Source organism: Neofelis nebulosa, chromosome 9 (assembly GCF_028018385.1).
Source record: "Neofelis nebulosa isolate mNeoNeb1 chromosome 9, mNeoNeb1.pri, whole genome shotgun sequence".
Taxonomy (NCBI): domain Eukaryota; kingdom Metazoa; phylum Chordata; class Mammalia; order Carnivora; family Felidae; genus Neofelis; species Neofelis nebulosa.
The window spans coordinates 125,870,332-125,885,869 of record NC_080790.1 but is presented as its reverse complement, the minus strand read 5'-3'; the positions used below and the strand labels follow the sequence as shown (position 1 = coordinate 125,885,869).

Sequence of the window (15,538 nt, the reverse complement as noted above, 5' to 3'; positions counted from 1 at the left end):
CTCGAAGCAGGCTCCAAGCTCTGAGCTGCCAGCACAGATCCCAACGCGGGGCTCGAACTTACGAACCATGAGATCGTGACCTGAGCCGAAGTCGGATGCTTAGTCAACTGAGCCACCCAGGCGCCCCCATAATTCCTTTGTTTTTGAAACCCTGTATAAATGGAGCAACTCATCTGTCCCCTTGTTCCGGTTCAGTTTCCTCCGCCGTAAATCGGGAGTGATGACACAAGTGAAAGAGTGTGCTAGATTACAGGCACCTAGGACGTGTTTGTTAAGTCTGCACGGCCCATTGTGGCCCAAATCACTCTCACGTATTTATCTTACTTCTGGTAGGATAGGGCACAAAAATAAGTAATATAGTCAATTAAGCGGACAACTCATGGTCATGGGATCTGGTGTCAGGCAGACTGGGAGGTGAAAAGCCACTACATAGGAAGAGGGACATTTTTTCCGGACACCGTATTTGACAACGAATGAGAATTCCTGTCGTTACACGTCCTTACCAACATCTGGTGTTGTCAATATTCTGGAGTTTGGCCCTTCTCAGGATTAAGTGGTGGTGTCTCATTGCATTTATTTTGCATTTCCCTAGTGATGTATGATGTGGAACATATTTTCACATGCTTATTTGCCGTGTATATATCATCTTTATCTTTTTAAGAGAGAGAGAGAGTGCAAGCAGAAGAGAGAGGCAGAGAGAGAGAATCTCAAGCAGGTCCCATGCTCAGCACAGAGCCCGACACAAGGCTCGATCCCACAACCCTGGGATCATGACCTGAGCCAAAATCAAGAGCCAGATGCTCAGCTGAATCACCCAGACGCCCCCTGTATATCATCTTTGGTGAGGTGTCTGGTAGGGTCTTTGATTTCTTTCTTAATCGGATTGGTTTTCTTATTGCTCAGTTTTAAGAGTTCTTTGCATATCTTGGCTCCTGGTCTTTATCAAGTATGTCTTTTGCAAATATTTTCTCCTAACCTGTTACTTGCCTTCTCACGCTCTTCGCATTGTCTTTTGCAGAGCAGAAGTTTTAAATTTTAGTGACGTCCAGCTAATCAATGATTTACGTCATGAATTGTGCCATTGGTGTTCTATCTAAAAGGCATCATCCCTCTCTCTCTCAAAAGAAAGAAATAAACATTAAAAAATAATGCCTGGGTGGCTTAGTGTGGTTAAGCATCTGACTTTTTATTTCGGATCAGGTCATAATCTCGTGGTTGGTGGGATTGAGCCCTGTGTCAGGCTCTGAACTGACAGCTCAGAGCCTGCTTGGGATTCTTTCTCTCTGTCTCTCTCTCTCTCTCTCTCTCTCTCTCTCTCTCTGCTCCTCCCCCTCTTATGCACAGACTCTCTCTCTCTCTCAAAATAGATAAATAAACAGTTAAAAAGCCATCACCAGGGGTGCCTGGATGACTCAGTCAGTTGAGCAACTGATTTCGGCTCAGGTCGTGATCTGACAGTTTGTGAGTTCAAGCCCCACATCGGGCTCACGATTGTCAGAGCAAAGCCCGCTTCAGATCCTCTGTCCCCCTCTCTCTCTCTGCCCGTCTCCTGCACGTCTCTCTTTATCAAAAATAAATAAATGTTTTTTTAAAAGCCATCACCAGACCCAAGATTTTCTCCTGTTATCTTCTAGGAGTTTGGGATACATATACTTTTAATTTAACCTGTGCCTGTTGCCCCGTCCACTTGGTTTCTGACAATGCCCTTGGCACATTGTCCTCTTATGGTCTGGGAAATGTTAACATTCTGCAACCTTCTCTCCTTTATCTTGCTGGGAAGGCAATTTCAGCCCTGCATTTAAAACCTCCCAGTACTTCTGTCTACCAGATTACCTCCCCTCTCCTTACAAGTCTTCTTATCAAATTCAATCGAGACTTCCACTTCTGTAACCAAGATTTGTTTGATTCTACACAGGCTTAGAAGCTGATGTCTTCTCTCCGAGGTGGAATTACATTTACCAAGCTCATGGGATTGATGTGGAAAATCGGAACGTCAGTGTATTCACTGATAACGAGAAATATAATTGCTGAGAAGACCGGAATACTCTCATCAGTGTGACCAGCACATTCTTTCCCGGAGGCAGATCTAAGTGAAAAGCCAAATTATACAAAGAAGGTGGCTTGGCGAGCATTTGATCATTGAGTTCGATTGATGAAGAACCTAATGCAGGTCTCCATTGAATGTCAACGTCAAACATTGTACTGGACACTAGGTGGAGGATGGTGAATAAGAGAGATGGGTCTCCGTGCTCACAGGTTCTAAGGCACTGGGGGAAGACAGGCCCTGAACAGGTAATGAGACTTCTAGGTTAGAAAAACTACACCCCTTTCCCTCTGCTTCCTCCCCGAAACTACGAAAATAACAGGAACGGAATTGTTCTGAAAAGGCAAAACGCAAAGACAGAGGTCTGCAAACCATGGTCCACAGGCCAGATCTAGCCCGCTGCCTGTTTCGGGCCAGCCTGTCCTAAGAACAGTCCTATATTTGCAAATGGCTGGAAAAAAATCAAAACCAGAATAACATTCTGTGACACGTGAAAATGATATGAAAGTCAGATTTCAGAGTGCATAAATAAAGTTTTGTGGGAACGCGGCCATGCATTCCAATGCAGGTCCCATGTATTGTCTACGGCTGCTCTCGCGCTACCATGACATAGTTAAGTAGGTGCGAAGGAGGCCATATGGCGTGCAGAGCCAAAAATATTTACTATCCGGCCCTTTACAGGAAAAAAAAAAATCCCAACCCCTGCTCTAGAACAGCACCGTCCAATGGAACTTTCTGCAGTGACGGAAGGGGTCGTGTACCGCCATCCGATATGGTAGCTGGCCACTAGCTCCATGTGGCTACTGAGCCCTTGATAAGTGGCTGGTGCAACTAAGGACCTGAACGTTTATTTTATTTATTTTAATGAATTTAAATGTGAGTAGCTGGCAGAAGCTGCTGTGTTGGATGGCACAGCGGTCGACTATGACAAGAGGGCATCTGGGCTGGGAAACACCACGTGTCGTGGAAGATGGGACATCCGCCGGAAAGCAGGGGTATTAAGTGAAAGTTTACATATGGAAGCCTGGCATGCCCCACCCAATCTTCTTACAGGCTGCTTTCCTGACCTAGATTCCAGAATGCTGGCAGGGAGAATCACACTCTCCCAAAAAGAAGCTGGGGGAACCATCTCTGGGGAGTTTGACCGGCTCGGGAGGAAGGACCTAAACATGCGTTGGGAGCTTCCTAATCGTCATACCAAATTGGCAGTGAAGAGACCCCCTGCCAATCACATAGCATTCAGTAACCTTTAGCCTAGGTCCCACCCTCCCCCATGAGCAGGCGGCCAAGGGCCCTCGTACATTCGAGGAACAATGTAAACGTGAAAGAGACCAAACAAACAGATGGACAGATCTAAGCGAAGATCTCTGGGCGCACGTATTTTGTTAAATTTGGAGGTCTATAATGCTGGAAGAGAAAAATGGCCTTTCTTTTCACTAAGTTCAAGGCAGCATTTTCTTCGCTTACAAACATAAGCAACAAACTGTAGTAGTGTTAGCAGTTTCTGTGACTTCATCATCAATAGAAACCAGGTATTTTCCTACCATGATGGTATTGTTGGAGTCATTTCATAACATCATTTATGCTCGTCGTGACTTTGAAATGATGGTAGTCATTAGACACCCTGCTAAATCTTCTAATATAGAAGCACATATGTCAGTATATGACAGATTTGTTTTTTAAATATTTTGATAAGTGTATGTTGATGTAAATGATTTCCTTTGTAATCCTGTGCATAGAAGTTGATTCATTTAAAGATATTACGCTGAGAAAAGGTCCACAGTCTCCACCTGACTGCAGAGGGGTCCAGGGCACAAGAAGGGTTCTCTTTAGGATGGCTAGGGAATGGAGATCATAATCGGTAAGCACTTTGTGCCAGATTTTAAACCTCAGAATTCTAAGAGTAATTATTATTATTACTTTGATAGCTTTCCTTAGTACTTAAAATGTTCATTTTGTCATTGCAATGGGATATTTGGAGGGGGAGAGAATCATAGAAGGACTTAATCAGCCCCCTTGGCCCAAAAGTTCAGTTTTCTTTTCTAAAAATAGTACGTGCACATCATAAATAAGCTAGAAAAGTACAAAGAGGACGACAAAAATCACCTCCAATCCCACTACCTATTTGGCGAACATTGTTCTGGGCAGCATTGTGTGCATAAACACATAACATACACATATATCCACACAAACATAAAGATCAGTATATGTATAAAGATATATACGTAATTATAGGGGCGCCTGGGTGGCTCAGTCCGCTGAGCGCCCACTTTTGGTTTGGCCCAGGTCATAATCTCACGGTTTGTGGGATCCAGCCCCCGAGTCAGCTCCAAGCTGACAGCACAGAGTCTGCTCATGATTCTCTCTCCCCCTCTTTCTGCTCCTCCCCTACGCACAATCACTTGTTCTCTAAATAAATAAATGTGAACAAAATAAAGTTAAAGACATAGACATAATTTTTGACAAAAACAGAATCAAAGTACACATTTATTATTATTTTATTTTTTACTACACATTTATTATTATCATTGTATTTTTTACCCTGCGTTTATCTTCTATAGTAATAACAAGAATTGAGGCGGGTAATTATTTTCACCAGTCAGTTAAGGAAACTGAGACTCAGATAATTAAAGCCTGGTGCATGGTCACAGGTGGTGAGAGAGAAAAATCTCTCGGTCATCCCAGAATGACTTACTGTTCAAGGACCCCATGTCTGTGAGCGGGGAAGCCTGGAGTTCAACTGGACTGAGAGAGCTTCACCCTCCCAGCTGCACTTACCCAAAAGCTTGTGACCCGAAATCTTTGTGATTTGGGGGGATTCTAGCTCGGGTGCAGGTGACCCATATGCCAAGTCCCAAAAGAGATCCGCTGAGAAGCTTCAACTGAATGATCATACTTGGAGGCAGGAATCTGGCACATCCTGGGCTCCTTTCTGTATTTCCATTCTGATTCCTTTGGGAAGCAAATGGGGGCAAGTCTTCTCATTAACTCCAAATGCAGCCCTTCGTGGGCACCACGTGCTGCGGTGGACAGATGGAAAGCCATCCACACAAAGGCTGACCTCTCCATCCCGTCTGGCTCCCTGGAACTGGAGGAAGATGAGACAAAGTGGACTTCCTGAGGTCCGTCCCAGAATTTATTTAATCTGCCGGATCCCAAAGCTCGGCGGGGCTGCATCAGAATCACCTGAGGAGCCTGTTGAAAGCAGTGATGCAAGGTTCTGATTCTAGAGTAGTGGATGTCAACCTTGGCTACCCATTAGAATCACCAGGGAAGCCTTTAAAAAACAAAATGGCGGAGTAGGCATGTTATGGACTGAATGTCATCCCCAAATTCCTGTGTTGAAACCTCACCCATCTCCTATCAATGTAATGGCATTAAGAGGTGGAGCCTTCGGGAGGCCTGACCTTAGATGAGGCCAGGAGGGAGGAGCCCTTTAATGGGATTAGTGCCCTTACAGGGCTCACCGAGAGCTGTACTTCCTGTATCTGCTCTCTGCCTTGTGAGGGTACAATAAGAAGCTGGCAGTCTGCAGCCTAGAAGGGGGGTCCTCGTCAGAACCTGGCCATGCCAGCACCCTGATCTTGGACTTCCAGCCTCCAGGAAGGTAAGAAAGAAATTCCTGTTGTTTATTATAAGCCACCCAGACTGTAATGTTTTTGTTAGAGCAATCCAAACTACTGCTCAGACAAGGCGCTCCGAGCTCCCCCAGAGAAACATTGAGAAAGCAAGCAGACACTATCAGAACTAACTTTGTCAGAACTCTGGAAAACCGTCAAGGTTTATAGCAACCAAGTGAATGCTGAACGAAGGAAAAAGCAACTTGAAAACGGCTCAGTGCAAACAGGGGTGCCGTCTGAGGCAGAGTTGTGAACAGCCCAGCTGAGTGTTGAAGGAACACCCCAGCACAGAGGCAGCCTGCAAATACTGGGTGGTGTGTGTGTGCGTGTGTGCGAGTGATTGACGTATAGTTGGTACATCATGTTATATTAGCTTCAGGTGTGCAACATAGTGATTCACCGTCTCTAATACGTTATTCTGTGCTCACAAGTGTAGCTAGCGTCTGTCACCAGACATCACTCTTAAGATACCGTTGACTCTATTCCCTATGCTGTGCCTTTCATCCCTGGGACTTATTCATCCCATGACTGGAAGCCTGTACCCTCCAGTCCCCTTCACCCGTTGTGCCCATCTCCTTCCTCTCTGGCAATGACCACTTCTGAGAGATGTGTTTTGTTTTGTTTTTAAAGTTTATTTATTTGAGAGAGCGAAAGAGCACCAGCAGGGGAGGGGCAGAGAGAGAGAGGGAGATAGAGGATTCCAAGCCGGTTCCATGTTGTCAGCACGGAGCCCAACACGGGGCTCGAACCCATTAACTGTGAGATCATGACCCGAGCCGAAATCAAGAGTCGGACACTTAACTGAGCCACCCAAGGCACCCCTTGTTTGTTTTGTTTTTAGTTCCTGGTGTTCAAGGAAATCTCTGTCAAAACTCCGTGGAGCATGAGCTAAAGGAACAGAGACATCAGTGACTTCATGTGAGTTTATGTTCATCTGCTACAGCAGCGGTAGGAAGCTAACGCAGCACTCATTGAACGTTAGCTCTGGCCATTGGGGAGGAACTTCAGCTCCATGTTACCTGTGGTCATTGTGTTCAGTAAATACTGATCACAATAAACATAATGAATACAAGAACTCACCGGAAGCGGTATAGCAGGAGGTCTGTTCCTTTTCTGCTTAACTGTTGGTATCGGAAGCATCTGAAAGTACTTTGTTCAGTTTTTTAAAAAAATCTGTAATTCTGAACCAGTTACTTAATTCCACGGTGCAGGCCTGATTCCACACTTTGGCGAAAGTTAATAATTTTTTAACAGGTAGAGGCGGCGGTGAAATGGAACACACCTCAGGTCGGAAGTCCGAAAGTTGGGCCCTGGTCTCAGCTCCACCTCTATCTGGCCGTGTGACTTAGGTCATCTTGCCTCCTCTCTTTGGGTTTTGTTTTCCCCATTCAGAAAATGAAGGAATTAGATCAATAATAACTCCCATGTGTCAAATGCCTGCAATGCACAATTTATACATGTGGTCTCATTTGAGCCACATAAAAACTGTGCAAGGTATCACCCCCATTTTATAGTTGAGAAAACGGAGAGGCCCAGAGAGGTTAAGTGACTTTCCCAAGGTCACGGAGTATCAGGCAGAGCTGTGATTTAAAACCAGGACTGTTTGACTCTTTTTGATAAGCCCCTCTACCTTTCCACGTTTTGGAGGTCAACAGTGTCTTTACAGAACATGCTTAGGAGGCACCTGCTTTTCTCCGTACATCATAGTGAGGATGATGGGTCTCTCTAGCTTCCCACTTGAGGGCTCTGGAACCTGGTCCATCTCTTGTGTTTCTGAGAACCTCTGATTCAGCCCCTCAGAGACTTCCCTCACAACCACGTATCCCTCCTCTCACCTCTAACAGACACTACGAGGTGCTGAACCAATGTCTGGCCTCTCCTTTTTACTTAGTAACAGAGTCCTAATTTTGTTCGAATAAAATGTACCCACTTAAAAATACCTGCCCGCATTCCCTTGCAGGTGGACCCTTACAGGTGGTCCCCTGACCCAGTTCTGACCAATGAGATGTAAGTGGACATTTGGGTGGGGATTCTTGGGAACCTATCTTCTTCATACTAAAAGGTGGGAGAAGTCAGCAAGCCCAAGGCACAAATTGCCTTTGTTTTCATCGTCACCTGGAACATAGGTGAGGTTTCTGGAAGTGGAGCAGCCATCTTGTGACTATGAGGGTGAGTGCCACCTGCTAAGGATAGCAGAGCCGGAAGACCAAAGAAACTTCTTTGTAATCGGTCCTCTGTACCAGCCTGGATTGCCTAGACTTCTTGTCACATGAGAAAAATAAAGCTTTATTTGGTCAGATTTCTGTTCTGTCAACTTCATACCATCCTGACAGGTTCTCTGAGAAAAGTCTCTCCTCTGCCCTGTAGGCCTGACATGTGGCCTTAATAAGCACCTGTGGTGACTCAAAAATAGACCAGGGGGAAGAGAAATTGGCCATGGCTGTGATTCTGAACTTGCTGAGCCATCACCTGTTCAATCCATGCTCTGAAGAAGAGTCTGTTAATTACACTCTCCTTGGCCAGCCAGAGCACAGGAGGCTGCGTCCGTGTGTTCTCAGGGAAGCTCAAATATAGCTCAGGCTCCTTCCCTGCTTTTGCTGAGTGTGCAGCTTCTGCGTGTCTGGCAGCCCCAGCGAAGAATGGAGAAGCTTTTCCCGGGAGGTTAGAGTCTGAAGAAGGTGCTAGAAAACAGGGATGCTGGCAAGGTCTGGCTCAAGGAGACAAGATCTTCCCTCCCGCCTTCTGCAAGGTGAGTATTACACCTCCTAGTTAGCAGGTGATAAAAGTTGCTTGAAGTCCAAACTGAGGCTCAGAGACTGAAGCGGCCGTGTGTCAGTCTGAGCATTTGGTTGTATGCAAAGAAGCAGACTCTGTGTAGCTGGAGGAAAAAAATAGTTTGGGGGAAGAATATGGGATGGCTCTCAGAATTTCAGGCGAAGCTGAGAAACCAACTTGAACAAAGGGAACCATAGTTCCAGGTGGTCTGGATAGCAGAATTCCAGCATTGGGATGACGTAGCTTCGATCATGGGCCCACGCCACAATTAAAGAGGGCAGGATGCCTTACCTGACCATCTTTCTAGATGGTGCTGGAAAAGGTGGTTTTCCTGGGGCTCCTGCCTGGCTCATTCGGTGGAGTGTGCAGCTCTTGACCTTGAGGTCGTGAGTTCCAGCCCCACATCAGGTGTAGAGACTGCTTAAATAAGTAAATTTTCTAAAAATCTAGAAAAGAAAAAGTCGTTTTCCTGAAGCTACCAGAGGGTTCAAGTACCAGAATAATGCAAGAGGATGTCGGGCGGCAACACAAAACAAAAAAATGTCCATGGCAGGTAGTATAGAATTGGTTAAGGGGATGGGTTTGGGGAGCTGGCTGACTTTAGTTAAAATCTTAGCTCTGCTCTTTGGCCAAACCCATTAACCTCTTAAGCCTCAATTTCCTCATCTGTGTGTAATGAGGATGAGTCATATTCAGATCTACTAGAACATACGATTTTGTCCCCCACCCCCTCCAAATGTTCTATCCCCAGCACCTAGCCGAGTGCATGCTTGCAGCTGATGCTAAGTACATATTTATGGAAGGAGTGAATGAACTCTACATTTGTCCCAGAATACCTCTTATGTAGGAAGCTATTTGGTTGAAAATATAACGTGATAGGTGCTTGAAGTGGAAAGTGAGCACCCCTGCTGCCTCACTGCCTCCCTCCAGGGAGGGAGGGGAAGGAGGAGAAATCTAGGCAGACGCCCCGAGGTAGATAAAAGGACATCCACTCTGCAGACTCTTCCCCCGACACTCCCCACCAGCACGCTGACCTGCTTACTCACTTCAGTCACTCTGCTCTCGTCCTCACAAGCGAGGCTCTTTCGCTGAAAACAACAATCCCACGTTGAGCGCAGGATAGATTCATTCTAGCAATCTCCAGGACTTCCTGGCATAATGTTGGCGTGTTAAACACTACTGATAGGTTTGATGGGTTAAGAAGGCTAAAGTCACCACGCCCCTGCGTTTCCCAGTGAACCATGACGTAGAGTGGCAAACAGAACAAAATCACAGCCCTGGAGAATGTGTGCACTGTTAAAACAAAACACACACCCAGCAGGACATCACTGGTGAAATGAATGCATTGCGACTTTCTCAGTCATGTTTTCATTCACTAGTCTCAACGAGATGAAATTCTGAGTAGTTTTGTTCCCCGGGGCTACTGTAGAAATACAACGCAGAAAAGAAAGAGACCAACTTTGAAGAAGTAAGGATTTTGGTATCCTTGGTCCCTCTAATAACCAGAACCTTTGCTATACTCATTGTCACCCTCAGAAGCTCCGCTGTCACCGTGCTCCCCAATTACTACCACCACCACCACCATTTTCTTCCCCATAAAAATTCTCATCGGCATTGTTATCACTACCTAGTAAATGACACCGGGGCCCCACCCAGATGCCCTTCACTAGGCCGGTGTACTCATCCCCCAGCTGCTGTGAGAGTTGGTTCCTCACAGCTCACGGCCACTCCCTTCTGACAATTCACCTCAGCCAGTGGAACTGCCTTGACAGGAAATCCCTGGGAATCTGTGCCCCTGAAGACCTGTGCCCCTGTGTACCCAATGACCAACTAACTGGATGTACAGTCCCCCACCGCCTTGCCTCAGGCTGGGACAACCCTCTTTGGAATTAGGCAGTGGCTAGACTGGAGCTGCACCCATATTTTTTCTCCCTAGTCGTATTCTCCTTCCCTCACCCCCTCAAAGGCTTCACCCGAGAGATCCCTCAACAAGTCACTTGTACTTGTTCTGGCCAGCTCTAGCTCATGAGGGTCAACTGCACACTTTCTTCCCAACTCTGTGCTGAGTGACATTGCGTTGATAGCTTGGAATCAGACATGGTGGGAGTACTTACACCATGGAAGCTGGCAAAAACACTCTTGTTATTGTTCATTTTGAAGTGCTAGTTGTTAAATATTTACTGCATACCACCAGGCACAGGTCCGCCATACAATTCCAAACGTTTGTTGGAATGCCAGCCCTAAGTTGTCACTTGAGGGGCCGAGGTAGATTCCTACCCCTGGGGGGACTTATCCATAGGCTACCAGTGGTGTATGAATTATGTGGTGAGAAAAAAGTGGCTTAGGTCAGCAGGTGTCTCGTGGAATTGGGTAATCAATAAGTTGTGACCAGTTGGCAAGGAGAATTGAATAATGCTAATAATCATAGCTGTCGTTTATTGAATACTAAGTTAAATTTGTGTTGTGCTAAGCACTTTGCATGAATTATTCTTGTGTAAGTCTTATAATACCCCTTGCAGGAATATTATCACCCCATTTTATCAGATTGAACAAGCTCTAGAGGTAAAGTCCTTGCCTAAGGCCACATAGCTTATTGGTGCAAGCATTGGGATTTGACCCCCAGTCTTTCTGACTCCAGAGCCTGTATTCATAGCCACTCGTGAAACAGATCTGGGGGCCCAGATAGGCAAAAGCCACAGGCACAGTGATGATAAGAATGAGTAGAAACTAGATTAAGGTGAATGTGCTCATCAGGACACCTTGGTTTCAAGTTGAAAAAACTAAACTTGAATCAGCTTCAAGAAAAAAGGATTCTTCACTGGCTCAAATCTATCCTTAGGAGGAACGAAACTAAGGCGGGCCTTAGGGCTGACTGGAAGAAGAGTCTAGAATCCAAAACCATGCAATTCTCTCTCTCTCTCTCTCTCTCTCTCTCTCTCTCCTTTCCCTTTCCCCCCTCTCCCCTTTGTTTCTCTTTGCATCCTGGCTGGACACATCCTAGGGAAAGGCTTTCCCAGCTACCCTGGGCCTTTGTTACTATTCAATTGCAGAGGGTAGTTGTCCAAGGCATCCAAAGGGTGGTGGGATCCTGAACCCGGAATTCGTGCCAGGTGACTCTCTGATCAGTGAGGAGACACAGAGCTTATGACGATGAAAAACCTTATGGAGAGTGGGTAGTTGCCACAGCTTCCCCCGTGATTAGAATTCCCATACTTGACCACGGTTCTTCCCAAGCAGCAGATAGCGTGAAGTGGAAGACAGAGAGCGTAGGTTTGGTGTCACAGAGATCTAATTTCACACGGTGGCTTTCCCGTGCCACCCCGTACTTTGCCTGAGAGATAGCTGATGGTTAACTGGCAGTGTGGCTTCGGGCAAGTCTCTTCACTTCTCTGAATCTGAATTTGCCCACGTGGGATGTGGAGATGATCATCACGCTTAGTTGGCAGCATTGTGAATGTTGCACGAGTGAGGTGTAAGCAGAGACGGTGCTTGGTTAGTGTTAGTTCCCACATCCACTCGTTTTCCCCACAGAACCAATCCTCCTTTGTTAGGTCGTTTCTGACTAGGCTGGTGGGGTGGCCTCTACTCTTACCCAGGGATACAGGGGAAAGGGAAATGTGTTATATGAAAACTATCCGGACAAGGCCCTAATTCTTTGCTCTGCCAGCAGTTACATAAATCCCAAAGTCATCTCTATCTTTCCCCGCCGCCCTGGCTAGCCTCCAGACCAATTAAACATTGATGGTGTAGCTATACTTATCTCCATCTCCCTCTCCCAATCAAGGCTTGGACATCAATTCTCTCTTTCAAATAAAAAATTTAACCCTCACATTTTTGGATTCTTCGGTTTATGAAGCACTTCCAGATTCGCTGACTTCACATACTTATTATAGGAGTTAAAGCAATATGGAAAAGTACAAAGAAGGAAGTGAGAAAGTCAAGTGATCAAGGTCAACAGCACGAAGGGTAAGTCATGTTGATATTATGTGCCCCTGCTATGATGTGATAGGAAGAGCACATCACTCCCCCCAAACCTATAATCTCAGTCTAATCATGAGGAAGTGGGAGACTAGCGGAAATTGAGGATATTCTACAAAATAAGTGACCACTACTCTTTGCAAATGTCAAGACTATGAAAGACAAGGAAAGAGTGAGAACCTGTCATAGGCCAGAGGAGACGTGACATCTGAATGCAAGATGGTATCCTGGTTTGGAAACTGGGACAGAAAAAAGGACATCAGTGGAAAAATTGGACAATCCGAATGAAGTCTGTAGTGTAGTTAATCATATTATGCATATTACCCAGTTAATTTCATTTTGATAAATGTACCGTGCTTATGTAAGGATGTTAACATTAGAGCAAGTTAAGTGAAGAATAAGTGAGATGGTACTTTTTGCTCTATCTTTGCAACTCTTCTGTAAATCTACAATTATTTCAAATTTAAAAGTCGAAAAACAAAACCAAAAACACCTGAGATTTGCATAATTCACATGAGATGAATGTCATGCCCAACATCTTTCAATGCATGTACACAGATAATCAGAAATAGGTTTATCAAAATTGTTTCATATATAAAACTCTTCTTTAATTTTGAGAGCTATTTCATATATTTGACTGGGATTTAATAGAATTTTTGTAGATGAAAGAATATCTGAACTTTAGATAGCTCTTTTTCCACCAAAAACAATATTAGCTCATCAAAGATCCCTCTGGAAAACATCAAGAGGTTGCAACCATCATCATTTTTTTTTTTTTTTTGAGACAGAGAGAGACAGAGCATGAACGGGGGAGGGGCAGAGAGAGAGGGAGACACAGAATCGGAAGCAGGCTCCAGGCTCTGAGCCATCAGCCCAGAGCCTGATGCGGGGCTCGAACTCATGGACCACGAGATCGTGACCTGAGCTGAGGTCGGATGCTTAACCGACTGAGCCACCCAGGCGCCCCACATCATTTTTAACTAAATATTTCAATTTCAGATAGCAACTACCTGCAGTGAAACATTGGCAGTTTTTAAAAAGTTTTTAACGTTTATTTTTGAGAGAGAGAGAGAGTGCGAGTGGGGGAGGGGCAGAGAGAGAGAGGGAGACACAGAATCTGAAGCAGGCTCCAGGCTCTGAGCTGTCAGCAAAGAGCCCAGTGCGGGGCTTGGACTCACAAATCAAGAGATCATGACCTGAGCCGAAGCTGGACGCCCAACCAACTGAGCCACCCAGATGCCCCGAAACATTGGCACTTTTATGCTTTTCCCCATCCCTTCTCCCCAAACTTCCCATTTTGCATTAGTTATGTTATTATGTTTACATTGTTGATGAAACAGTTAGAGGTTGCTTTTAGTCATGAGTTACAGAAAACAGTAGCTTAAATAAACAAGTAGTGAAGAGTTAGACAGTCACTGCCTCAGGTTCAGGGCCTCAAGAATGTCAGGATTGGGGTCTCTGCAAGTCTTTTGGGGTTTTCCTCATAATTACAAAACAGCTGCTGCAGCTCCAGCCACCATGTCTCTATTTCACTAGAAGAAGGAGAAAATGACTCTATCAAGAAAGCTTTCCACAAATTCTTAGTCTATATCTCATTGGCCGTAACAGTGTTATATGCCGCCCCTGGCAGTAACAGAGGCTAGGAAATGTGGGATTTTTTTTTTTTTTTTTTTTTACTAGGTACATTTGATGGACCCAATCTGAATTGGTATTTCTTAGTAAGGAAGGAAGAGCTGCTAATTCTCACAGTTATTTTTTTCTTATTCTATATTTAGACATATTTAATACTTACAGGTAATCTTATATACCAAAGCTTCTTTGTACCTAAATTCTTTATTTTGATCCACTTCTTGGTTGGCAGGGTTTCATTGTCAGGAATGAGCTGAGGCTCAGGAAGCAGCCACGAAAACCTGCCTTGCACCCCCTCTCATTTCTCCACTGCGCTGGAATCGGACTCTAAATGGAAGGAGGGAGTCAAGAGGGCCCCAACCTGGCTCCCTCATCCGGGCAGAAGCTGTCCCTTTAAAAGAGAGAGGAGGCAGAGTTGGCTTACTGCTTCCAGAAGAGGCTGACTGACAGCCAGTGTGCTCCCGGGAGGCCTGATGTCAGCAGTGAGCAACAAGGCATCTGACTGGCAGCAGAATGAGGAGTCCAGGAGCCTTGGCTGTGACGGAGGGGGGGGGGGGGGTCCTCTGCACAGCACCCACCGAGCAGGCATTTAAAGTTGCAGGAATTGGGTCCATCCCAGGCTCTTCAGGGCCCCTCTCTCAGCGTTACCTATCACGCAGGGCTTCTCTCCTCCATTCTCTCCATCCTTGGAACGGGGGCGTCCTGCCTGCAAGACCAGACTCCCGTTCCAGCACTGGAACCACCCCCCGAGTGCCAGGTCTGGACCATACCTGGCTCTCAAGTGCATGCTCTCCTTCCCTCCTCCCCTCTGATGATGAACTTGACACTATTTTTTTTTCTAATTGTAAAAAAAAAAAAAAAAAGGAAGGAAGGAAAGAAAGTACCAGTTGACTCTTGTACGTTGCTGATGCCCACGCAGTTGAAAATCACGTATAACTTTTGACTCCCCCAAAACTTAACTGCTAATAGCCTACTGTTGACTGGAAGCCTTATTGATAACATAAATGGTTAATTAACAGTTATTTTGCATGTTGTCTGTATTATACACTGGATTCTTACAATAAAGTGAGCTGGAGAAAAAGTGTTATTAAGAAAATCATAAAAAAAGAGGACATGTACAGTATGAGACTGTATATATGGGGGAAAATCTGCATCTAAGTGCACCCGTGCAGTTCATGGTCAACTGTACAGAGAACACTGTAAAGAATAAAGTGAAAATTATGCTTAGCCACAATCACTGCTAACATTCTTCTTTTCTTCTCCTTTAGGGCTTTTCCTATACATTTATGTATTTTTTTCTTTTTTAGAGAAACCTAACTTCTATAAAGCACTTATATTAACGTTTTAATTATACAGCTGGATTAATATTTAGGTATGCATCCACCAGCGTCAGCCAGCCCAGATCAAGATCTAGCACATTTCCTGTACCCTAGCAGCCTTCCCAATTGACAACCCCTTCCCTTGATCTTGATCACTTCTCTGGTCTTTCCTA

The 15,538-nt window shown here is 45.3% G+C and overlaps 1 long non-coding RNA gene across 6 annotated transcripts in view; it reads left to right on the top strand.

Annotated features, from left to right (window-relative positions):
- LOC131485816 (uncharacterized) overlaps nucleotides 1-15,280 on the top strand; it is a 35,478-nt gene extending 20,198 nt beyond the window's left edge. The window contains exons 2-6 of one of the 6 annotated variants that reach the window (XR_009249031.1): nucleotides 1,916-5,651; nucleotides 6,506-6,582; nucleotides 7,625-8,413; nucleotides 12,333-12,405; nucleotides 14,279-15,280. This is a non-coding gene — a long non-coding RNA (uncharacterized LOC131485816). Of the gene's footprint in view, nucleotides 1-1,915; nucleotides 5,652-6,505; nucleotides 8,414-12,332; nucleotides 12,406-14,278 lie in introns of all 6 variants that reach the window. The other 5 variants (XR_009249032.1, XR_009249030.1, XR_009249029.1 and 2 more) reach the window with 5 other exon arrangements.
- The last annotated feature ends 258 nt before the right edge of the window (nucleotides 15,281-15,538 follow it).